Below are 26,705 nucleotides of genomic sequence, written 5' to 3'. Positions count from 1 at the left end.
ATACCCACAATAAGAGAATGAATTTGACATCAGATTTTCTTCTATTACTGACTATAGATCTTGCATGTTACTGTAGCAGCCCTTGAGTCTTCACATGGAATTTTGGAGACTTTAACATTCCATTTCTTAACTCAGTGTCTTTCCTGTCATGATTAGCAAACTTCAGAAATCATTCGGGGGGGGGGGGGGGGGGGGGGGGGGGGGGGGGGGAAGGACATTAAGGTACAAATGGGTAATCTGTGAAACTATTAGGAAGCTAATCTGGTTAGCAGAAAAAACAATGCCTGCCTACAAACAGAAACAAAAACTATCCTAGTTGTGTGACCTGTAGACTCTCCAATGCCTCTTTGAAATACAATAAGAAACTTTGCATTTACCTTTAGCTTTTGGAATTCAGCAAAACATCTATCAAAACAATAAAGAAAATAAACCTAGACCAAATCTTATAAAATAATAACCCTGCCCTCCTACTCCCCAAAAGCAAAAGCAAACAAACAAAACTCACCAATCCTCACAAGGCAATGTCTGTCTGAATTTACCTGTATGAATTGCATACAGTACTGGATTTTCAGCTTTTCTTGAGATGCTCATACACCTGAGTAGATTAATATATATCCTTTTGTTGCTGTTGTGGTTGTTTGTATTGCTTTGTTGCTTTATTGCCAAGCATAGCAGGGCAGCAACCCTTTGGAGGAGGAACTTTAGGATACACACTTCTTTCACCACCTCTGGTGTTCATACTTTGGCTGTTTAACATGGATATCAGCTTACTGCCCCTCTCCTGATGCAAGAGGGGATCTGAGATGGAAGTGCTTCTCCTCAGATGGACATGGAGTTTTGAAACTCTCTGCTTATATAAGATTATAGCGTGTGTGTATATACATACATATATGCACACATATGTACATATATGAGCTATATAAATCTTTCTGTATGAAATTTCCTTAACGCCCTTCTGCTACTATAATAATTTCTAGAGTTTCTAGATTGCTAAAGCACACACACACAGACCAGTGTGACAGAGAACCAGATCCCACTGGTATGGTGCTTCTCTAAGTTAGGTTTCTGAAGATGGATAACATGAGCACAGATGCTCACTGCACTCTCAGAAATTACACTGAGACTAGTTTGGGGTCTGGGTGCCCAATGTGGCCAGCACGTTTTTTCTGCTCATTGAGCAAAGCCTGTCTTTCACTATCTGAATCTCTTGTGGGGGCATGAAGATTTAATTGGTATCTTTGTTGAAAGTTACCCTCAAATCTAAGGAATGAAATTCTCTAATCAGTCGCAGATGTCTGAATTAAAAAAACACATACTGTCATAGTCCTTTGAAAGCTGAAGATTCATAGTTCCAACTTTCATTTTGGAAGGGTTTGTAGTTGGGGCAGGAAAAAAATGTGGTTTTCAAAATGTCCATGAAAAAATGAAATAATTTTTTTCTTATTAAACTTACTACAAATTTTACATTATGGTTTGTTGTCTGTGGTTTAAAAACCTAGATTACATTTATATGAGCAGAAATCAGGCATTTCTGAATAAGATAGATACAGATACAATGACACAGGGGCATAACAAGAAAATCTATTACTAGTTTTATATCTCACAGGCCTCTCTTTAAAACTTGAAATAATTTTATATAATTTTGTCTGCAGAAGATCCAAGCACAAGCAGAAGCACAACCATTTGCAAAAGTTGAGGAAAAGCATTTAAGTCTACTTGGCATCATTTCAGTTCTTTACAAATCTATTACATGAAAAATAAAAAATAAAAAAATCACTGCTCTAGGGAGTGAAGCTATTGTATCTGAACTAGAAGGTCTGACCCAGATATAGATTGTACCCGTTATGTATAGACCATCAATTGACAAACATTTGAAAGTGTTCAGACTACCAACAAGAATGAAATAATAAAAAAAAAAAAATCTATTGACACAAAAACATATAAAACATATGAGAACTAACAAAGAAGCAAGAGCTGGTTCATTGTGAACAGACGTTTTCAAGAGTCTTGCAGTTTTTATTTTGTTGGGTAACAAGCTTAGTGGAATTCAAAAAAAGCACCTGGTTCTCAGATATAATGCTTCTTTTAAAGAAAATATAAAAAGTTATGCAATGATTCTGGGCATCTGGAGTACCCTCAACACTCATCAAAATTTGGGGAAGAAGGGTGTGTGTGTGTGTGTTTATTTTCTTAAGTCATAAACGATGAAGGTTGAGTGGGTTTTCAGACAATGGTGGCTGTGTTTGCTACTGATGAGCTATCACAAATATAACAGCAGTGGAGCCAATAGAAACCAGACCTACAAGAAGACAGTTGAGCAGAGTGTTTGGGATGTGGGCTAAGGAGGAACAGCCAATGTTTTCCTCTTTGAAAACCAGATTTGGGAAATGGAGTTCAGTCTGCAAGTTAAACTGCTTCATAGATTTTACTTGTGCAAACCAGAGGTTTACGTGATCGACAGAATATATATGCCATGAGCCCCAAACCAATTTAAACTGGGTGAAGATCTGTGTCACACAAGGAGCTATTGTAAATTCAACACATCTTATGCCTACCTTGAAAATGTTTGTCCGACAGTTCGGGTCATAGTAAATAAAAATATTACTCTCCCTCAATTCAGAGTGGAGCTAAAGACTATTTAAGTCAGAGAAGTCTTACCATTGATTTCAATACGATTTCATTCAACACATTCAAAACCACCTGAATTTTGTGTTGTGGTGGATAAAGCAAACTAAGTTGCAAAAATCTTTCTTTTTGAAGATGTTAATACCTTCCTTGAAAATAATAGAAGCAAATTACATTTCTGGGAAAAAAAAAAAAAATCTCCCTTAAATTTCCCCCTTTGTAACTTCCTCAGTTGCAGTCTAAAGCAGAGCAAGAGCTGCATGCTTTCTATATGAGCATGATAACAAGCACCACAAATGTTCAGCTTAGAACTGTCAAGCCACACATAAAATATTGATACCTCATATTGGCAGGGTTAATACAGTGTTATTTTAATTGCAAACACACTGTGGGTGATTAGTCAAACTTGGTGCGTCTTGAATCTTAAGATAAAGATGCTTTCTGGCTGGACCTCCTATGCAATTAGCACTATGACCCTCATGTACTCTTCTCTGTTATTAATATGATTGGTCTAATATGAGATATCATTCATTAACCTGTTGTGAACCATCTTAGAAACCATCTTTGAATAATAGACTGCATTTCTTTTTCTAAATCCATTTACTAGCAGGGACAGAGAAAGGGATGAAGACAAGCTTTCTCCATTAGACTGACTGGTATAGTGTTAAGCACAATATATAGTGTATGAAATTATGAAAGAGCAAATTAAATAACAGGGCATATCTGGCTCATTAGTAATGGATGATCAGGTGCTCATTATGTTGAATTTCCACCCTGTTCTGAAGATGAATGCACATGCCAGAACAGAAATATGCTAACTGACCCTGCCTGATAATAAACTAATGCACATCTGGAAGTTCACTGTTTTGCCAGCTCGCTACTGTTTATGCTTTCTTTCTTCCTTTCCTTCTCTCTCTCTTTCTTTATTTCTTTTTCTCTTTTTCAAATTCAATTAGAATTTGAATCTTTCATCTGTTATTAAAAGTGCACCTGTCTACATGCTAGTTATTAAAAAAATACAGACTGTTATTATCATTAGGTAAATAAAAGAAAAACAAAAAGGTGTTTTAGAAGAGAAGTGAGCTTATAAATGTAGGTCCAGAACTTCAGCCAATGCCAGTCAGGTTTCTCTACTGGCTCCAATAGAATTACAGTGTTAACATCAACCGAGGAAAAAAAATAAATAAAAAAATCAGCAACCAACCAGCCAACAACAACAAAAACAAACTAAAATAACTGTATCTAAGCAAGATCAGATTGCTAAGTGGAATTGATCATAGTTTTGCTGTGTTGCCTGGTTTAATATTTTGCCTTAATAATACTCTGAATTGACTATTGTTGTTATATTCCTGTGTGAAAGCTTGATCACTTCAAATTGTTTAGCCTCCTCAATAAATGGGCCTGTCAGAGTTTTTGGCTTCTGAATGTGCAAGTCACCCCTTGACTGGTCTGAAGAAAAGGACACATGGCAGTTTGATTGACTTTAAAAAGAGTGTTGAGGTTTATCTGAGTCCCATCACAGAGGAAAGCAATGGGGTGTTAAAACACTGAGAGCAGAAGGGTGGGATGAAGAATGCTGCCTGGTCTGTGCACCTCATTAGGAAGCAGTCAATACTGGTTTTGTGAAATTCTGTGTGCTCCCTCCTGCTTCAGTGCAGGGGGTCAGCTATGCTCTGTGCGCTGGCATAGGTAGTACTGGGCTGTAGGGTGCTGCCCTGCACATGTGTGAGGTGCAGGCATGCCAGCACAAGAAAGATCCTCTCCAACACATCAAACTCAATGCCTGGGACTTGACTGATTGGAGTAAAAGAAAAAAAATATCTTCCTGCATAGGAGTGTCCCAGTTCTATAACCTATATTTGTTTGAAGAGGGACTCGGTGTGAGTCTCTACTAACATATGAGTAAAATTTTAGTGCTTATAAAGTGGATGAGCCTTCCTCAGTGTGTATACTTACTCTAGTTATTCTTGTTGGAAAAGATAGGAGGCAGAAGATTTGCTGATTCTTCTCTCTGATAGCCACCATGCTACTACATTAAGGCATCATTTTTTAATTCATGTTTCAGAATAACTTGAGTAAGAGCATTTCAGAGTGCTTACCTTTGACATCTGAGTACAAAATACTTATTAAAGAAATAAATAGTATGTCCTCATCAAATGAACATTGTGGTGTTTTCGCAGAGATTTCCAAGGCCTCTTAGAAAGGAAAGCATGCCAATTGCTTAAATGAAACATTGCAAATTATGACTTTTGCAGAGATCAGCTGCTAATTACTTAGAACAATTGTTAATCATCCACTAACAACCTGGAGACCAGTGCAATTGTTAGGAATTCTAGCAATACCAAAATTACCACTGTGTTAAATTATTAAAGTTTTGTATCAAAGAATGAGTTTAAGTTGCTTTGGTCCTGTGCAAAAATTCCTCTGATCTTTGGCAATCATAATTTATTTACAGCTTCCATACGTTCTCCTATCACAAAGAAATAGGGTTTCTTAAGTATGGCCAGGAGGCACTGTATTTTCATATGTAGTACTGTCTTTCAGTGGGAAAGACAAGGAAGAACTGCTGGCTTGAAGGTTCAGCAGCCAGCTTTTCTGTGTGAAAGGCAGGTTATCTAAACATTTTCTTCCCCTGAGAGAGATATTCTTAATATTTATTCTAAAATACAAATATTAGGGTTCTTTGCTCCATGTGAATTATCCTTAGGTATAGTAAATACAGTTCAGGTTAAAATAAAATCGGGGCATAGCAACAGCTAATGTTTACATTTATAAAAAGTACATGTGGAGATTATTACAGGAAAATGTTCCAGAATTTATTTAAAAGTCCCCCTTTTAGCTGGATAAAGAACATTTTAGCATTTGGACTTGAACCCAACTTGGCTGTAACTGTATTGTGGCTCCCACAGATATGTCTCTGTTTAATGTGGACTTCTTCCCAAATGTTAGGATTGGTACATTCTGCAGAAGGCAGATTAATCCTAAATGTCCTGGTTTATAAATTACACAGGACAGTTGTCTTTTTTATTATTATTATTTTTTTTTAATTCAGCTCTGATCTATCAACCAATGTCTGACTGCCCTTTAGAGTCAAAGAGAGATAGGATCACCCGTTTATCAGTGTAACTTGTCTGTGTTAGATATATAATTACTTGAAGTATCTGGTAAGCTGTAGCAAAAATGTCATGATCAATGATCATACTTAAAACTGCAACACAATTTTACGTAGTGTATGCAACTGTTTTTTACAAAGAAAGATATGTAGAAATAAAAGCCTAGCTTTTTTTATTTTTAAAAATAATTGACACTACATTGTTGCTTTGAATCAATGTCCTTCTGTTGATAATCTGCTTACAAGAGATATGTACAAAGATGTGATTTTCTTCAGAAACAGGATATAGAGAATGTTCCAAGCAAAATGCTTGCCAATTTTTCATACCACACTTCTCAGTTCTGACAGTTTTTGTTTAAAACTGCTTATACACAAGCAAATAAAAGGAACAGGATTTTTGGTTGCTCTGCCTTCCAGTCTCTAGAGAGCAAACCAACTGGGAGTGGGCAAGAGATCCTAAAAGTCTGCTTACTAATTTTGCACTGCCTGACTCAGATTCTTAGCAGGGTTTGATGGTTCCATAAGCATGAAAGGGAGAACCATGAGAAGCCTCACCAACAATTTAGTTAGTATATCCCGTTATATAACCAAAGTAACATAAAATGGCGCTAGACTCTTCCTCGGATCCTTTTGCTAAAATGCTTACAATTTTAGTCCTTGAGTTAAGTTCTGTCTTCTCTCTATTTTCCCACCAAGTTGAAGAGTCTAATTCTATGGAAAGGTTAGTCTTAATTACAACCTCTATTGCAATGCTCCTGGTCAGCTTATTTTTACTCTACCACATTCATTGGGAATACCTATCAAATATAAACGCTTTCAGTTTGCTCTCTCTCAAGCAATCTTACCTATGATAAGTCAGCCATGAAAGTATTCACCTGGATCTTGGAGCAGAAATCCATTTTTCACAGAATCAACATCTCCTGGCATGAACACAAAGGAAAGGCACATCATTAACAACCAAAAGGCACTGCTTGCTAATAACACCAGGCACCCATGCAGTATGTATCTCTATAACCTCCTCTCATCATGCAATTCTTTCCAAAATGCTCACTACTAACCCAGTGTTATTTCTACTGAAATAGCAGCAATTAAATTTCCATTGCAAAGAAAGTATGAACAAAGCTGAACACTCTTGTATAAAAGCACGGTGTTCAGATGAGGAAGGCAGCTTTGAATGGCTGATAACTCTGTCAAATCAACATCGGTTCTCATCAGACCACTCCAAAGTGTTTCTCTTTGCAATAACAAAGCACATCTCAATTTGTATCACTTGCAGTTTTCAATGTTTAGAAAAAACAAAGCTACATGATTATTTTCTAGCTTTAAAGACAGTGATTTTTTCCCCCTACCTCTCCATACCAAAAATTAGTTAAATTTAACATATACAATAGCAAAATTAAAATGAAATTCTAAGGAGAAAGTAAACAGCAAGGATGTAGGGAGATTGCATCTAAAAACATCCCCCCCAAAAAAAATAAAGAAAATTAGGAGTGACACCTGAAGGTTAGAATGAAAACACTTTTGAAATGTTATCTGTAACAGTTGTGCTGTCCTACAGCACCCAATTACAAATCCACCCATGTGATTCCCTACCTTAAAACTGAATTAAATATTTAAATCCTGCTGTTCATGTATGCAAAATGTAAAAGGATAGGTTTTTTGTTGTTGTTGTTTGTTTTTAATTCATACAGCAGAATGACCTTCATGAAGGTAGATCCCTCAGATGCTGAAAGAAAATGGAACAACTCTCTTTATCAAAATGCGCAGATAAATTTAATTTTTTTCTCTGTTCTCAAGAAATACACTTTTTAATATACACTGTTACATGAATACATACAAAGAAGTGTATTCCATTTTATAATATATATATATATGCTGCATTTATCAAAAGTAATCCTCGCCACTTTTTCTTTCATTTGGGAAAATTAAAACATATACTTTACAGCTAGCTGTGCAATATTATTATATCTAACACGATTTCAACTGAGGGAAATCAATGGGTGCCAGCTTTTGGGGAAGGTTTTGAAAAATGGCTCCTTTCATACTTAGAGGAAGTATAGTGCTTTGTTTGCAACCAAGGAAAGTACTCTGAGAATGAAATTAAATCTTGTCTGTCAACTCAAACAAGATAGCCCTGCAGTTTTCATCCAAACATCCCAGAAATGTGAGGTATTTGATCAGATTCTACTTTCATATATGATGAAATACTAGATATCTGCAAATCAATCCACACACACAAGAAAGTAGTAACTGGCATCAAAAAGACAGGAAAAGGAATCACAATGTGATTTCTTACTAACGCAAAAAATCCTAAATCCCTATTAGTTTCTTGCAGATCATCTACACAACCAGTTTGCACAAATGGGGCACATTGTGCTTGTGTTTTGGCAAGTTTTAGTAGACTGTCATTTCTATTTGGAGAGAAATTTATTCTTTCTGAAACTCAGAGACAATGTTTTTATTTTATTTGTATATACTAACATGGGACTATAAAATAATCCATTCACATTGGCAAACAAAAGAGAGATCATGTGGTTATTCAATTACCCATGTTAGCAAAGGGACTGGTATTCAGATTAGGGCTAGGAAGTATATTTAGGCTTAAATCCCAGATTTTCTGTGAGCCAGCCATCTTCATTTCAGCCAAATTGAGACAAAATACTCCAAAACTTGTTCGTAATATGTGCTTTAGCCTGACCTCAATTATGATCAATTTATACCAGGATAATTGTGGGAAAACTTTGGACCAAAGTTACAGCTTTTTTAACTTGATCCTTTCATATTATATGTTTGCAACATGAGGCATGTGCCATCACCACATTACTAAATAAAGGTCATCCTCAGTTTGCTGAAACACAGATTAGTTACCAAGAACATTCTAGCATTCTTATACTTTTTTTTCTCTGGAGTGTGGGAAATGAGGATGGTCTTATTCATTTTTCTTAAACTAGAAGTAGACCACAGTCAGCACTGAAGTCTTACCACTTAGGAAAGACAGTAAACAAAATTTCTGGGTTTTTATGAACTGAATAATGACACAGCAAGCAGGAAGAGCTGGCCATGTGCAACACTGTTTTGGAAGCTCATCAAATTTGAACACGAAGAAGGAGACAGTTCTTCCCCCAGACTCCTTTTCACCAACTTTGCATACTTTTGTAAATAAGTGCACAGAAGTTCAACACCATCAAAGCCCTTGTAGTCAAGAGCTACATACATTAAACACTCTCAGTACAAAATAAGAGTGTCAGATGACTTCTGCATTCAAAGACCCACAGATATCAAAATTAATCACTGACCCATTACAGGAATAAATATCTTCTTTTTCTTTTCTTTCCTTTTTTTTTTTTTTTTTTCTTCTCAGTCTGCTGCTTATGATCTTACAAACTTTTCCTATGATTATAATTTTTGTGGAAAAAAAATATTCATCCATTAAACTAAATGAACAGGAAGTCCCCAAACCAGTCTATGACAGTCCTTGCAAAATTAATAAGAAATCCAGGGAACCAAAACAAAATGATAATAACAACCTAAGCAAAAATAAATACATAAATAAATAAATAAGTTTAATCCAAGCTTTTGATCATTCTTCTGCTATCCCTCTTGGGACTGGGCTTTACCAACACATCTCTCCAGTAGTTTTACTGCAAGGCAATATAGCATTACATTTATGATGACAAAGTAAATTATTCAATAAAGAAATTCAGGTTTCAGTAATGTCTTTTTTTCCTCTTAAATGTATGCAGCAGTATATATTTGCACATTGCTATTTATCTGTCCAGTGAGACTTTTTAGAGTATGAGTGCCTCCTAATGAGTAAATAGCCAAAATCCCACTACGGTGGTGGTATATTTTTCCTTCTACTTTCTCTCAGTTGATTTAACCTACACAACCCATTGACTCTTCTTCTCAACCCTCTGAATCACTTAAGCTTCTTATCGCTTCATTCTTAATTTTAGATACTTTATAGACAACTGTAAAAAATAAATCAGAAATGAACTTTTTCTTCCCTTTTGACAACAGTCTTATCTATGATGGGTTAAATTTCCTATTCCAATAGGCTTCTTGGAATAGTTTTTTGCTCTCTACATTAACAAGATTTCTTCATTTTTCTACTGAAATAGATGAAAATTTAACAGTCCAACTGGAATTTAGAAAGGTAAAGAACATTCCCATGTTCGCTGAATGGGTTATATGAACAGTCTGACACCAGTCTTCTAGTCAGTCATAGAAGACCATTAGCTAATTCATTTCTCATATCCATTTGAACATGTAGCAGCAGTAGCATAGAATCCAGGCAGACTCAGGGCCTAAATCACTGCATGGAACTAAGGGGAGAAAACATTTAAAGAAAAAAAAAAAAGAAAAAAAAGATCAAAATATGTCAGTCTTTCCATGCATATCTCAATTTATCTTTTTCAAGACAAAGTTCAGCAGCTGTCTTCACCCAGACATTAATCTCAGAGAGGTACCGACTTATTCCATGAGAAGTGTTTGCACCAGATGAAAGTAGGGGTTTTCACAGGGTGCAAGGCTGGGGCAACAATTCTCAGGATGCAGCCTCCTAAAGTTACTTGAGACCTCACCGTGATGATTTAAAAAGGAGCAACCCAAGCCTTACAGTGTTCCAGTACAGTGGCTTGTTTGTTTGTTTGTTTGTTTTTGTTTGGTTGGTTTTTTTAAATGACTGGAATAATTCATCCAACATAGTCTTCAGAGGTAATTTCATGTTCTTGAAGAAGCACAAATATACCCAATACAAAAATATACACAAGTACCATAGACAGAGCTGGAAGTACTTCAAAATGGAGATGGATCACTGTACAACTAGTGACCTGGCATTTTTATATCAAGGTTTAATTTGATTGAAATTTGAATGAAAAAAAAAATAAATCTATTTTCTCTTTTTTGTTTCAGATTTTTTTTAACTCTGCTTAAATTCTAAGCCAATCCTTTTATTTTTTATTTTTTTTTAATATCTCAGAATGAAAAAGGGAGGCATGAAATCTCCAACTTTTATATTTTTCTTCTTTAGTAAATAGAGACAACTGAAATAAAAATTTAAACAAAATATAATTTCTTTTAATATGAAATCTATTACTTAAAATATCGAATTAATTTTGTTTGCAAAACAAAGGTTTAAAAATATTATTTCTTCTGATTTATCTTTAATAAGAGTTCAAATTTCTTCCTCAGCTTCTGTACTCAATAAAGAGATATTATATTGCAGGTGATAATTTTAAAGTTTTTCTGGGTTCAGAAATGGCATATTGTGAATAAAGTCTTACCGTGCAAGATGATAAAACTTTTTTTTTTTTTCCAGCTCTTATGGGGTTGCAAAGCAAATAGGTATATTCTTATTGAGATAGGTGATGGCTAATAAATTCAGAGTTCCTAACTCTGTAAATAAGCTGAAGGCACAAAAATGATATCTTAAAAATCACATCTTGTTTTTCAATAGGATTTTCAATGGTGAAAGAATGGTAACAATACAGGTTGACAAAGATGAGTTGAAGAAATCACTCCAAAATAAATAAGCGTAATTTTTTTTTACTATGACTGACATACAGAATGGCGTATATGCAATATGTGTATTCTTTTTTTTTTTTTCTGAAACACCTCTTGCCTTTCAAGTTCAGATGATATTTTTTCTGATTTTAAGATCTTAAGTAACTATTCAGAACAAAGTAACTCCAGTCAGTTCCTGCCTCTGCTTCTTCCAGTCCAATATTTTAGAAAGAATAAAGAAATCAAAATGCAGTCATGCTGTTATTGTTTATTAAGTAAAAATTTAACCTGGGAAAGGCAAGAAATTCATCCCTTAATGTAATCAGAGGCTCTGTATATATACTTCTCCTGCATACTCTTGGAACAGAAGATGAAGGGGAAAGAGGTGGCAGTGCAGTTAGTTTCCATTTCTACACATTTCCTGCTTCTGGGGGAAAATCAAATTGCATTGTCAGCAGGTGTGTACTTCCACACTCCTCCTGCAGATAATATGTATTTCATTGGAAGAACGGACTGGGTATGGCTCACTATAATTTTTATCTTCAGTCCTACAGAATCTGCATGTGTATTTTGCAGACGTATCATCAGCAATCATGTTAGGGTTTCATGAGACAGTAAGCATCTCTGATTGCTTCTGCAAAGCCATATGGCCATGCATGTTTTGCTGCAGACTGACACCGAGTCATGTTTTTCTAGAAATTATTTTCAATAACAATAGTTTGTTTTTTTTTTTTTTTAACTAAGACATAAAAAAGTGCAAACTAGAAAAAAAAATGGGCATTCAAATTCAATCAGGTGCCTTCAGAATGCATGTCTTAGTGAGTATTTTCCCCTAGCCTCCCCTCCCTTCCTCCAAATAAGGTGAGCAGAAAAATCACACTTTGATACTCTCAGAAGTCCTTTTTATTAAAAACTACGGGAAGGTGAGGTTTTCTATAGTCGTAGAAGCAAATGGAAATTATTTTAGGCTTAGTTTCAAGATGAACAGAGGGAGAGAAACCCTCATGGGACAAAATCCATAGAGCTACAAAATCTCAACCACATATTATTACATAACAGTTTTCAGGCACCCCATTCAGGAGAAATGTATTTGGAACCCTGCCCAAGAAAGGGCTCACTTGCTACAAAAGGATGATAAATCTAGAGTTTCAATATTTTATATTAGTATCATTTGTTCTCTCAGCACTGGTATTACAGGCACACAAACATGAGAGAATCTTTTGTTAGAGATACATAGTCAGAACACATTAAATTGAACTTTATAGTGCTAATTGCTCTTTGAAGAAAGTGCTGTCTGACAGTATTAGAAATGGTACTAGAATTTGTTGAAAAGTAGAAATCTAAGTTCTTCTAGAGACATAGAAGTGTTTAAATATCTGATTGGGTAATTGGAATTTTAGAATTTATTTACTGGTGGAAAGCAAAATTTAACTGCATCAATTTTATATATGCAGCCACAGATTCAAAAATTTCAGTTTTTGTATCAAGACAAACCTAAAGCTTCTTGAAGTATAAATCATAAAAATAAATAAGCAAGACATGGAATAATCTGGAGTAATTAGGAGTTGGTAAAAGTAGATTCTGATTCAAGATATTTCTCTATCTTGGAGTTCTGACTTAGATCTCTAGCTTTTCTATCTAAGTTATACATAGGAAGCATAGGAAAAAGAAGTTTGCAAGTTACATCTCTCTTGAGGAAACCTTCATTTTGCATAGTTCAACAAACAAACAAAACAAAACAACAACAAAAAAACACCCTGAAACAACTACTTATTTTCACATATAAAAACTTCTCAGTATCCACTCCAAACTACTGTTTCTTGAAAAAAAGCTTTCAGGTAATCACATCTTTAGAGAACTTGAGGAAATAATTCCTGACTGGGATTCTGGAGTCATTAACTCACATTATCAAGCACACCTAAAATTTTTCTCTCTCATCCAGCTTCAAGGTTTCTCTTACTATGAAACTATCAATTATGCTATGGTGCATAATTGCTTCAGGTGGCTGCATGCAACCTTAGCTCCACAGTGAGAACAAGCTCTGTTTTGTAAATTTGGCTGTATGTTATTTACACATATCATAAGTGCACTTGGATTTTTTTGTTTTATTTGTGTGAGAGGGAAGCAATATGCTATGCACATGAAAAAAAGGGTATTAAAACAGGTGAAGAAAAGGTTAACTGATGACTAAGGTTTCCCAGACTAAGTGATCCAGACTGTCCTCTTCTTTGAAATATTAAACTTTCTCAAAAAAAAAAAAAAAGTATTATTCAAATTAGTCTGGACACTTGTGGTCCAGGATTGTTTTGGCAATATGAGAAAAGCAATTTTGAACACAGATTTCTGAGAGATGACATTAGCTGCCAAACTACTGTGTATGACTTTTTATGATTCTCCTACTCTCCATTAAAAATGTTATCTTGACACTGAACAGCCTTCTCCAGCATATTACTACACTCAATTAAAAGTATTGATTTCAACAAATAAATACTAGTTGAAGAAAGATTCTTCATCAGAAGTGTCTCAGTCAATTTTAATTCTGAGTTGATGATGGGTTTGCATAGTTTGTAATGTTTAAAGCTGTCTAGCTTAGCATAAACAGTTTTCTATGAATATTTTTGAGCATGTGTAAAAGCAATAATAGTTACTTAAATACACTATCAGCTTCCAGAATGGATAAGATGTTTTAAGTTGTGAGAGCAAGTAGTATATACATAAAAGGGAGTATTTCTACTAGGCTTGATTATCCTTTACAAATTCTAAGAATCATATATGCATGACTAGAGGTAAATCTGTGGTTGAAGGAATTACATCAAAAGAATTTTCCAAACCAAAAATCAAATGAGTGATGATGACAAAGGATTCATATTTCCCCATCAGTTTTCAAGGCCCTCAAACAGAAGTATTAGAAACCTACTGGAACCATTAGAAGACCAGCTGAGTAGCTCAGGAAGAACTTGTAAGGAAATCCTCTGTTTACTGATTCTTACCTCTGTAGAAATGAATTAGCTAACAAAAGATTTCATTCCATCTACCTCATTGCTCTATATTATCAGAAATCAGTCAAACGAGTATACAATCCAAGAAACATAACTGTAGTTATGAAACTTCCATTGTCACCATTTTCCATTTTGTAATGAATCTACATCCCAAAATGTTTTTTTTTGGATTAGAAAGAAAGCCTGTTCCTTCAAGCCTTAGGTGGAAAATACAGCACAAAGAAAGAGGGTGGGGAGTGTGGGGAGATGGTATAGTATACATTTAATCATTTTTGTAGTTATGTGTGTCAATGCTTAGTTCTGTGCTTCTGCTTCTACAGCTCTAAATGAGAGAAAATAACCTTTACAGTGCTAAAAGTGTTAACATCCATACTGCTAACTAAGCATAAATGTGCTTTAGGATCCCTTTCTATTGCAATACCATACTACACTGTTATCAGGGAATAGCCTAGCTGGCTGTTTAGTTTTTTATTTCTTGACATTTATTGTTCTAGCCCTAATTATATTGTGATGACTTCTCACAAACAGTTCTTTTAGACACTACTATTAATATTTGAACTACTGGAAGTATGTTTTTGAGTAACTGTCCATGACAGAGAAACAAGGCAAAAGCTCACAGAATTAGTCTCTGTATAAATTAGTCATACAGCTTATCCAAAAGTTTTCCTTACTGACACCTCCCCCGCTCTCTGGGGAAGCAGGTACCTGACACCGTTCAGGCTTTTAAAACATTTCATTACGATGTTACTGCTAATTTAGACACACTCCTTATTGATTGGCAGCATTGTTCGTGATGGGGAAAGTAATTTATTCTCTGCTAGATCCTGGGAAACTTCCATTTACCTCAGCAGAATAGTACAGAACAGTCATACAGCTACACGGTACTTGGCAGGACTTAGCAAGAAGGACCAGAGGAAAATCACTGCTTGGTGGTGCATTTCCTTATCTACCAATATGTAGCAGGAGACCAGCATTTCAAACATATGTTCATGGCATAATTTGCTTTAAGTAGGTAAAAAGACAAATACATTTTAGGTATGTAGTTTACTCAGAAAGGATTGTTCACTTACAAGAATTAGCTTCACTAGCAAGATTTTAATCATTTCATTTTTTTAATACAAATATTTGGCTAATAGATATGAAAGGTATTTATTTTCTCTTCACTTGGCTTTCTTTCCTAGGATTAGTATAACATGACAGATGGCTGATGTCATCTTTACTTGGAAGAACTCAGCTGGCAATAATAGCATGGTACATTTCTGGGGATTTGCTGTACTGTAAGTCATGAAGCGGTTTTCAACCAAAAAGAGTCCAAAAGGGAATTCCCAGAAGTAAATATCTGCCTATGATATCCTACTGAGTCTTGTTGATGCATCACAAACAGAAGGAAGCATAGAGTCTTTATAAAACTCCATAAATATTTACAATATTGTTGAAAATACATTGGAAATGCTACAGATTGCAAATGGTATGGGCCCCCTTGGCACTGTATCTTTAATTTTGCTGTTGAGTGAGAATAACAAAAACTGCTGCTTTATATATATCAAAATCTGTTATGTATATATTTGAAGTTCAGTGATTTTTGTCACATTTGACATTTGTGTGTAATAGAGTGAAAGCATTAATATTATTAAAATGTAGATACCCTGCCTGATTGTTTTTCATTTTGCTAATGATTGCAGTGATGAGTAGACTAATGTCAGGGTCGGAGGGTTAAAGTTAATGAGAGCTTTCCATTGCACCACTGATTAATGGTGGATACTGTAGCAAGAGATTTTCAGATTCCTCTTTTGTAAAAAGAATGAAGGTAAAAATGGACTGATGCCAGTTTAAATACTCTGATTAGCTACCAAAATGTTCCTAAATCTTCAGTCATCACTACATCCAGGCCTGACCAAGCCTGTGGGAAAATATTTAAAAATATATAAATTACATCAGATAATTGTAATGATTTGAAGTAAATCTTGCTTTACAAATCCATACTTTATCTACACTAGGCTAACTTGTAATAGACTTTATATTCCTTTACTTAAATGAATATTCAAAAATAGCTTTTTTTATAGGTGCAAGGATAGGAGTATTATACCATAATATGTGTTTTAATAATAGAAAAAGTTTTTGCAATAGCTGATTTTACAATTATAGTTTAAATATATCAATGCTAGTTGATATTTGCCACCCCTTAATCCAAGAACAGGTTTTACTGTCTGGATTCCAAAGAGGGGGTGCATTCACTGACATCCATAAAGCTCTAATGTTCTCAGACATACGGCTTGATTTTTGAATGGTCCTATGTGAAGCCAGGAACTGGACACTTGTAGGTCCCTTCCAACTCCGGGTATTCTATGATTCTCTAACTCTTCTTAAAGAAAATAGATATAAATGCAAGAGAGAAGACCCATATCCATAGCAAACTGAATAAACAATTTTGATATTGATTTCCCACTTCAATGTTATTTCCTACTCTCAGTTATCACAATGAGAAGAAAAAGTTAGGCTGGGAGATACTGGAAAGACACATCTTACAAAAAAAAATAATAACAAAATAAGCAAACTAACTAACCTTATTTTCAGAGTCATATTGTTAAATAAACTGTGTAAGTTGTTTTTAAATTCCTACTAAGAGCTTTTCAAAAAATATATGTGCATATTATATATACATTTAACAAAGAATATAATATGATTATGACAGGTAAAGCATGAGAGAACTTAATGACTTAAGATAAATGGCTATGCCTGTCATATTGACCTATCTTTATATACCTGAGAAATGCATAAATAAAATATGACCGTGACATTTATATGAGTATTTTTATTCCTTTTCCAGTTTTTATTAGGAAATAAAATTAAATGGTTGCATGTTCCATGGTTAAGAGAAGTCAAATCTTGATCCATCACCTGAACATTATAACCAATGAATGATAAGTGACCCATGATACCTATTAGTACCAGTGTAGGTTTTGCCCATTATACAAGCAAATTTGAAACAGGCCAGCATTATAATGGGCAGCATAAAACTGTCATGTTCCCGTGTAGTTACGTTGATGGTTCACTGAAGAGACCATCATACCCTGCAACAATGGAAATAGTAGGCCAGTAGGATTTTTAATGCTTTTATTTAGTGGTACTGCGTATTTCTTTCCTAAGCATGATTAAATAATCATAAGAACTCCTCTAAGGGCTAATCTGCGTTATTTCCCAGATTTTCACCTTGGGGACATATTGTCCCTTGTCACTGAAACCTCAGGGACAGAAGGGTACGCCACAGGGTGGCACAGCAGGAAGCTGAGATACTGATGAAACAGTGTTCAGTTAATGAAGGCATGGCCCATGGCCTCTGCTGGTATGCCATATGTTTGAAGAAATGCTAATGACTACAATTCAAATACCTTTTTCATCTTAACTATATGTAAATGTGTTTATAAATGCTCTCTTATAAATATACTATCACATTTTTAAAAGCTAAGTGCTAATGTTGCTTTCAACATCTATAATACACAATAATTAAAACTTTAGCAATTCTGCTTAATTATACCTTATGGGAAACTGTACAGTAATTTATAGAAATTAAGCAGAAAAACAAAGATCAACAGAAATAAAGCAGCAGTGGAAGAACTGAATAACAAATCACTTAGATCATTAATTTACAAAAACAAAATCATTGTGAAAAGACAACTAAGAACTCAATTCTCAAACAGCTGAGGTCTGCAAGGGGAAGATTAGTTATAAAACCCAAAATGTTCCATTAAAAAGCTCCCTCAGCATGCTGAACTGTGTCAATTATTACAGTTCTTTTTATTCTGTGTGACTTTTTTGAACTGACAGATCATTTCAAAACAAACAAACAAACAGTAGAAATACAGATTTTATAGTAAAAATTTGTGTGATTTTAATTCAACAGTGGCTCTTTCCTCTTTGCTTTACCTTTCTTGAAACCCTGTAACACTGCAGGTGATCATTAGCCACAAATGGCGTTTTGCAGTGAATCATCTCCTCCACAAGTGGCCAAAACAACATCTTCATTGCAATAGCAGAAGTGCTATTCAGGAAGAGCAGTTGGTGACCATGTTAGAATACATGGGACGCTACTATTTTTGCAGCAAGACAAAACACCCTGTTGCAGTCAACTCCAGGTTAAAGCACAGTATTGCTAAACTTTGAATATACTACTCACTCTCTTCTTTTCCTTTCCCTTTTCCCTTCAGTTAAAGACCTGACTCATCCAGATATAAATACTGCCTGTTAATACCAGCTACAGAATTTAAACAAACTTAAGATGAAGAAGGAACAGCTATTTTAATATTGCTGAGAAAACTTACTTACATGTCAACTCACAAAGGCAAAACCATGAAACTTAACTACTGGCTAACTCTATTTTCCAAGCCCAAATCCAGTTCAAGTAACAAGGAAACTAAACTGTAACAGCTGCCTGAGGGAATGTTAGGGGACTCCGAGTATTAAGGTAGAACATCTATTTTTACTGATTATTTTTTTTCTCTTGCATCTTAAGAAAAAGGGTGGAAGAAATTGTATGAATAGCCTTTACTTCTCCAATGTCAGGCTGAATTGTCCTATATTAGTGCTATCTCCTCAGTGTAAGAATTTTTCTGTTTCCATTTTACCAAAAAGGGTTAAAAACGTGACCTTAAATAATGAAGAGGGAAAAATGAAGAACTACACTATTTTGCAATCCTCTTTCTTATAAATTAGGCAACTGTTTGAAAAAAATAATTTGTCCTTGTAAACGTGTCATGGAGCATTCCATGGAATGCAAACCAGTCTTGTGTGTGTCTGATTTATATAGTGAGACACTGGGACCTATTTTATGGTCAAGACACTGAATGCCTTAACTTCTATTAAAGAGAATGTGAAAGCATGCTGTACATACAAAGGAAGATATCAAGAAAGGAAAGAAAGGAAAGAAAGGAAAAAGAAAATCTGCCCTTTCTCTCAAGTCAATTTATGATCACCTACTTCAGCCAAAGGCAGCTTTCTGTCCCATGTGCCCTTTTCATCCAGGTAGTGAGGGTCAAGAATTTGCCCCCAAATATTTGACATATAAGCTCTGAATGTCTCATTTTTTAACCATTAACACTGACTGGCCTGCTGAAGTGTCATTCTCTTCTGGAAGGCTGGTGAGGCATGGGCCTTTTGTTGGCCCTCCATACAGAATAAAATTTCACACTCTATCTGTACCTTATTTTTTATTGACAAAAATGTAAAATATGGAGGATTGGGTAATGGAGTAGAGTGCGTGTCCTTCAGTTTAGCAATTAAGCTCCAGGTTGGAGAGCAGAGAATTATTTTGCCACATAGCACTTGTCTATTGACCTCTGTGAAGAATTTGAGTAAAGTGATTTTAGGTACTTTCTGTTACCACAGTTAACAAATTCCAGCTCTCTAAAAAGGAAAAGATAGTCCTTTATTCCCACTTTATACACAAGGAGGTAAGGCAGAAGAGACAAATAATTGCATTTCTAAAAGGGAAAAATACCCAACCTAGTGATTTTGATGGGAATCAGGAAACTTTAGATGTCTGACCTTCAGGTTCAGATCCAGTAGAGTTAAACATTAAAAAATAAGATCTACGTAGAATTTATCTACTTCAGTGAAAAATTATTAAGCTGGAAACTCCCATACAATCCTGAAGAAGAGCATCAAACTATTCTGTCTCCACCTGTCTTACTGCTTGTTTGCAGTTCCTAGGTGCTATAGGTAATGATTTAACAAGTCTAATGCATGCCAGCTGGTTCAATCTAATTCAAAGTATGGGTAAACAGCAAGGATTTCTTATATATAGATGAACACATAATTTGTGTCCTGTGGATACAAGAAAGAAAAGCAGAAAGGGAGTGGTAATGACAGAGGAAAGACTAGGATTTCAGTTCCTGTTAACAAAACTATCTCACTTTCCTACAGAACAACACAGAAACTGTCTTGAGGGAAGTCTTGAAACCACATCTTTCTCTTTATGAGCTAGTGCTCAGCTACAGAGTTAAGCCTCCCTCTTCTTCCCTTTCCATACGGCTCAGCAAATCTTCAATGGTCTTCTGAATGGTATTTGAACTTTATGAGGAGCATTTGAAGTGCTTTGAAGAAGACAGAGACTGGAGTATCAATCTAGGATCTGGTGAGATGATCTTGGACACTCTGTTTCTACTCACAATGCAATTAACTATGCTCTTGAGAATTACATAAACAGAAGGAAATACTGACCTTTCCCCCTTGTTACATTTGAACAGGTATAAGCAAGCACGTATCAGGAACATCAAAATAGGCCTTACCTTGTCTGTAAGAGCGAATTTTAAGCCTCAGAAGAACACAACAGATGTGTTGTCCTGAAGCTTTGTACAGCTTGGAGACTTGTCCTATGCATTTGTTAAGTCTGGAGCTGTACAGTTAGCCTCACACATCTTAGATTTTATTTCGATTTTCAAGAAATGTGCCTAACTCTGATAGTACCCTGGGGAAGGAGCCTCATTGCCTAACCAGGGATTCTTCCATCTGGAAGGCAAGGGCCAGCAAGCATATTTGGCTTCATGCCATACTAGATGTCATCAGTATGTTACAAAGCCAATACTAGACGAAATCCTCACTCTTTTGCTTCCTAAGAAATTTTAGTTGCCTGCTTTATAGTTATTTATAGAGAGGAAGAGACGTTGAAAGAATGAATTCCATGAGAAAAATGGCTGCATCAACAGAGTGATCCTTGGAATGCCAGTGGGATCCTCAGTGAAACATCTGGATATTAAACAGCAACTCCTTAACACCTTCCTGTTTTTTTTGTTTTGTTTTTTTTTTTTAAAAAATTGTAGAACACCCATTGGACTATGGCTTATGACTCCCCCTCTCTAGGTAAGAAATTGATTATACATAATTTCTCCTTTCCCATCGTTACTCACAGGCTGACTTCAGGCCTCCTTCCATGATGTATCTTGAGCCTTTGATGCTCTTCAGTCTTGTCTGTACAGCTACGTTTTTCATCACTAACACTCTCAGAAAAGCACACCAAGCCTTCATTTCAACAGGTGATGAATAATAAAGCTAAAATTTGATGACCAAATTACATGGGCAATATGACCATTGGAAAAGATCTAGTGATGAAAACCCACTGAATTATTTTGAGCACTTCAATTTGATCAATATGGTTACAGATATATGCAGGCTTATATCTTTGCACAATCAGTTCAACCAGACCAATTGGTTTTGTTTCAGTGGGGAAAATATAACAAAAATTGATTAAATGTGGAATTTCATAAGAAATTTTGGCCATTTAAAATAGATTTTTGACCAAATAAAATGAAAATAAAATTTGAAGTTTATTATAAAACAAATATTTGAGGAGGGAAAAATCATTTAATGATCAATAAAACTTTTATTTTAATAATATAGAAATGTTTCAAAAATACTTCAACTCTTGATTATATATCACATTATTCAATGCACCTCATAATGAAAAGTAATTTTGAAACAAATGGCAACATCATACTCTAATAAATGTAGAGAATGCTGTGAGAACATTGAAATGCTGTGTCAAGTTAAAAACACCTTTCAAGCAAATTTAATCAAATTGATACTTTCCTTTAAAAAGTTCAATTTTGTCAAAATGCTGTTTCCTGACAGCTGCAGCTATAACTTATATTTAGAAGCTTCCAAAACATTTTAATTGTGAAGTTGTTATACAGAAAATTCCAGTTCTAGAATAGAATATTGTGAACACTGAAAGCTTAGAATAGTCTTTTCAAATTAAGATTAAAAGCTTTAAAATCCATTTTGCACATGGATATAGCTGGGAAATTCTTTCATGAAACAAAGTATGGAAAAAATTGTTTTTGCTAGATCTATACAAAGAACTGAAGTCTCAAGCATTTGCTAAGGAAAAACACTGTATCATAGTGTCCTGATTATTTAGTTGTGATGTATTTTGTCTATTTACTCACACATAGCATATGAGACATGGACTCTAGGGCAAAGGTAAGCTGACTACATTGAGGGAGGCTGGTGCCTGGTGAACAACCTATATTTACACTACAAGAACTGCTGATAGATGAAAGAACATAAAATTAAAAGATGGAAAACAAATGTAATCTTGATAACATGGAATAAATAAGTAAGGACTTCTTTCTGTCTGTTTCTCTCTCTCTTTAAGACACTTAAGCTATGCTTTAAAGGCATTTTCATGCCACCATTCCTTGAAGTCTTAGCACACGTAGTAAATACGCTTGCTAAGCCATAGTTCATTTCACTAGAGGTATCCAGAAAGCTAATTATCTCCTGAGAACTTGCTATAATTTTAAGGGTTATGCACAAGATGTTAACTAATCACACAGCTCCCAGATATTTGTAACATGCAGCGCAACTCTGAGGTTGCATTTAAATGAGAGACAGGCATGACTACTGATGTGTTGTTTGTTAGTGCTGCACAGCAAGCAAAATGCTACATTACACAGTGCCAAATTCACAATACTTCATCGGTTATGCTTCAGAGATAACAGAAAGCATACAACACTTAATCAGTGCTCAGTGTTCCACAGGCTATATTAAATAATAATAATAATAATAAACTGAGAAGTACTTCAGGAAAAAATAGACTACAAAATTAATTACAAATTGTAAATATAATGCAAATGAATGCAAACAAGAACAACGAAATGTGTGTTTTTCTACCAAACACAGACCTGATATGGAAAACTCTAACTCACTAAGAAATGGGGGCTCACAGGTCAGGCTTCATGTTATCTATACTGGCTCAAAAGCTATAAAAATTTGAGGATGTCCAAATATGAAATATTGAACTCCTTGTTTCCATGAATTCCATTGATAAACACACTCCAAACATATTCTCAGTTTCTAAATATTAAAATCCAAACTCCTCTGGGCAAGTACGTAGGACTTTCCCCATATTTTCAGATATGAGTGCACAAAGGAAATATGGATTATTGAATTTGAAAGAAATAATGACGACATCTTTGGAAACTATTGATAATGCTACTGAGTGTGGTTTTCTTTGTTTGTTTCCTATGAATATAAGTAAAAGCAAACAGTTGGTCATTTTATGACAAGTACTCCCTTTTGAAAAGCTGTAATTTAATGCAACCAGTCAGTCAGTGGCCAAAAATGAATATACATGTTTTCTAATGTATAAAGTATCTGTCTATCTAAAGACAACAATAACATAAAAGGAACAGAAAATAATAACATACCTTTTCTGCAAGAGATAACATTATTTGTCATTCCGATTAGAACAAAATTATGATAGATAAGTAAAGTATTGTAGACAACTGTTACCCTTAAACTTCTGATGTGAATTATTTAATTAATTGTTCCCATTTTATGCTATAATGATAAACATTTCAGTAGGTCCATGCATATTTCATTGGGTGCATCTTTTAAATTTAGAGCTATATCATTACCAAACTAAATTAGAGACTAGATAATTAATATTTAACTCATGTTAAAACATCTTGACACATGTAGGCTTAACCACTGCCCTTCATTTAATACAGTTATATGAAACATCTATTTACATCTATTTGTAAATTGCCTCTTAATTTTAAAACAAATGGATCACCAGTATAACTTCATAGAGAAAATAAATGGCAAAACCTCAAAGAAACTAGCATTTTAGCCAATGCAGAAAAGGCATATCTCTATGAGTGTTCCAGAATTTATTCTCTGCTGAACAGATAGTCAAGAAGTAAAAACAAGAACCTTAGATAAACTGGAAGAAAAGCTACAGAGATATATTTTCAGGGCATGTCTAATAACTGATTTGGATTTTCAATTTAAGCTCAATGAAAGAAAGGAGAAAAAAAAAAAAAAAAAAAAAGCCCCAAACATTCCAGGAAGCCATGGTATTTGCCATAGAAACTGAATCTTGCCTTGAAGCACTAAGCAGCTGTTACTGAGAAATATGGAAACTATTTACCATAAGAGGCAAATGCATGAAGAAAATAGATTCTAATCTGGTTCATGATATTACTGATTTTTTTAAAGAAAAAATATAAACAATATAAACAATATAAATGGGCAGTAAAACAAGCTGTCAGAGATAAATGCTGACACTGTGGGGAAAAGCCATTAGAAGAACGCTAAGTAAACACAACCCTCCACAACAAGAGCGAAGGTTCTAAAATGTTCAGTGAAACCTACCTTCAAGGTCAGGAAGAGCGGGAAGAGCTTTGTTTAAAGTCAGGAAAGGAGAGTCTCATACCTGAAGGATAAAAAAAAAAATAAAAAAATCCTGTTTGCTTTCAAGGATAAAAGATTAGTTCAGAAATAAAGAGCCCAGAAAGTCTGGGATCAAAACTGGAAACATACAATTAGCTATTACTATTTAGGAGTTGTGCCTACTTAACTCAGGTTTCTAATCTGTCTTTCAAAAGTGAAGTGGAGAAGCTCAGGTAGACAAATGTATTTCATTGTGCTCAACAACTTTATCCTATCTCAGGAAAAGAGTTCTAACTTTGTGTCTTAGATGACAGACAAAAAAAAATCTACAGAAATGAAGTCTTATTCAACAGTAATATTTTTTTGCCAGCTCTAGTACTCAGTTTGAAAAAGTCATTTTGGGGAATAATCAACTTTAAACCCGCCTCTCCCCAAAACAGAGATTTTCAGTATGTTATTTAAAGTCCACAGGCCAAATTGTCTATCAATTAACTCTGACTTCAGAGAATCAGCAAAACTGCAGCTGCAAAGAGCAGAAGCTTGCTAGGATGAAAATTTCTTTCCAACTCTGTGGTTTTGAAAGAACCCCACATTTAAGTTCTCATTTTTGAGGGAAAAAAAAAAAAAAAAAAAAAGATAACAATGAACTCTGTATTTCTACTACTTACCAGCCCATGTTTTTTTAACACTTAAGTGGATGCTAAACCCCACTCAGATCATTGGGATTTAAACACTTGTAAATGATATCACAAATAAGGGCTCATACATAAACAACAGTTGTTTGTTGTTTTTCTTTTTCGTTGTGATGACTTCACAGTCCATTTTCAAACTTTTACATATGAAGAACCATTAAGATCAAGAGTGCGTGTTTTTTTTGTTGTTGTTGTTTTGTTTTGTTTTTGGTTGGTTGGTTGCTTTTTCTTTTTTCTTTTTCCCCCCTGTATTATACATAATATGCCTCATATTCTTTTACTCGTGTATTCCTTTTGATAATTTCATCTCAGTTCTCTATATGTATAAAAATAACAGTGATGCATATGTGAATTAGAATGTCATACTAAAATGAGTTCATAAGATGGAGTAAGACAAATTAAAAGTGTATGTACAAGATATGAGATGGATAAGGTTCAATGGGACAGTCCTTTTTGTAAAAAATGGTCAGAATTTTGGATTACCTAAGTTTTATTTTGAAGAAATTTAAATCTCATTTTCAGAAAGACCTCAAATACAGTGAGACACTTAATGGAATTATCACTTCTTTATTCCCTTGTGATGTTTGGAGGTGAGTCAAAATTAAACTGTGGGTGACAGTTCAAAAGTGTAATTTTCATTCTGGACATTTATACTGATTTAATTAAATGATCATACCTGCGGTAACTTCTCTCTCAAATGCTTAGCTGAAATCTTACAGAGGGAAATGATGTTCATTAAGAAATTCCCTTAGTATAGCAAAGGGACAGAAAGCCTAAAATGGCAAACAATCAGACTACTGACTGGCAAAAGGGTATCCACATTTGTTAGAGCCCTGAAAAGTGTGGTTGGGACTAATAGAGAACATCAAGAAAAACATATGACAAGGTTGAGTGACATTCAACATTTGGGTGGCTAAAGAGCAAAGCTGTAAGAAAAACAAAGTGATTGCCTGGAGTGCAAAGATCCTGTCAACATGAAAACAAGTTAAACAAACAATTTTACTCTTTAAATTCATATTGAGGAGTGTGTCATCATGATGTAACTGAACTCCTTAAAATCAAATCAATCAATCACTGCAGCACTTTGTGGAAGAGCAAGAAGCAGAAAACAGAAACTTGACAGACTGATCTACCTTTGCCCTGATGTTAACTTGTCAACATTTGTAACCTCAGAAGGGTAAATCAGACAATGTATAAATTATTCTTAGTAGTGACAGCTGCTGTCCTTTTTCTCTCAATGCATGCAAAACTCACTGATTTGGTTTCGGCATTATTGTTATTATTAAAAGTGGGAAAAAAAAAAGGGGCGGGGGGTGTCATCTAACATCATCTTCAAGAGATAGATAAAAACCAAAAGAAAAACAGTAAATGTTTTGTAGTGTTGGAGTTTGTTTCAGTCTACCACCCACCACCAGCAGATCAATGATCTGGTTATTGGAAAAGATGACTTTGGACAAGAGCATAATTCCTCTCTTCTGGGGTCCAGAGCTACCCTGAAATGTCATTACGGCTGAACAGAAATGACATCCAATGCACTCAAATGACACCTCAAGCCTTTTGGCCCATGGGAACCTCAAAAGATTTTCAGAAACAGTGGTAAAC

The 26,705-nt window shown here is 34.8% G+C and overlaps 1 long non-coding RNA gene across 2 annotated transcripts in view; it reads right to left on the bottom strand.

Annotated features, from left to right (window-relative positions):
* LOC125184185 (uncharacterized) overlaps positions 1–26,705 on the bottom strand; it is a 63,790-nt gene that overhangs the window by 23,569 nt on the left and 13,516 nt on the right. Inside the window, exons 2-3 of one of the 2 annotated variants that reach the window (XR_007167778.2) lie at positions 24,394–24,454; positions 6,583–6,657 (exon numbers count right to left, since the gene is read on the bottom strand). This is a non-coding gene — a long non-coding RNA (uncharacterized lncRNA). Of the gene's footprint in view, positions 1–6,582; positions 6,658–23,444; positions 23,721–24,393; positions 24,455–26,705 lie in introns of those variants that run through there. The other variant, XR_010829139.1, reaches the window with a different exon arrangement.

Source organism: Anser cygnoides, chromosome 2 (assembly GCF_040182565.1).
Source record: "Anser cygnoides isolate HZ-2024a breed goose chromosome 2, Taihu_goose_T2T_genome, whole genome shotgun sequence".
NCBI lineage: Eukaryota > Metazoa > Chordata > Aves > Anseriformes > Anatidae > Anser > Anser cygnoides.
The sequence above is the reverse complement of the archived record's forward strand: the minus strand, read 5'-3'. Positions and strand labels throughout refer to the sequence as shown.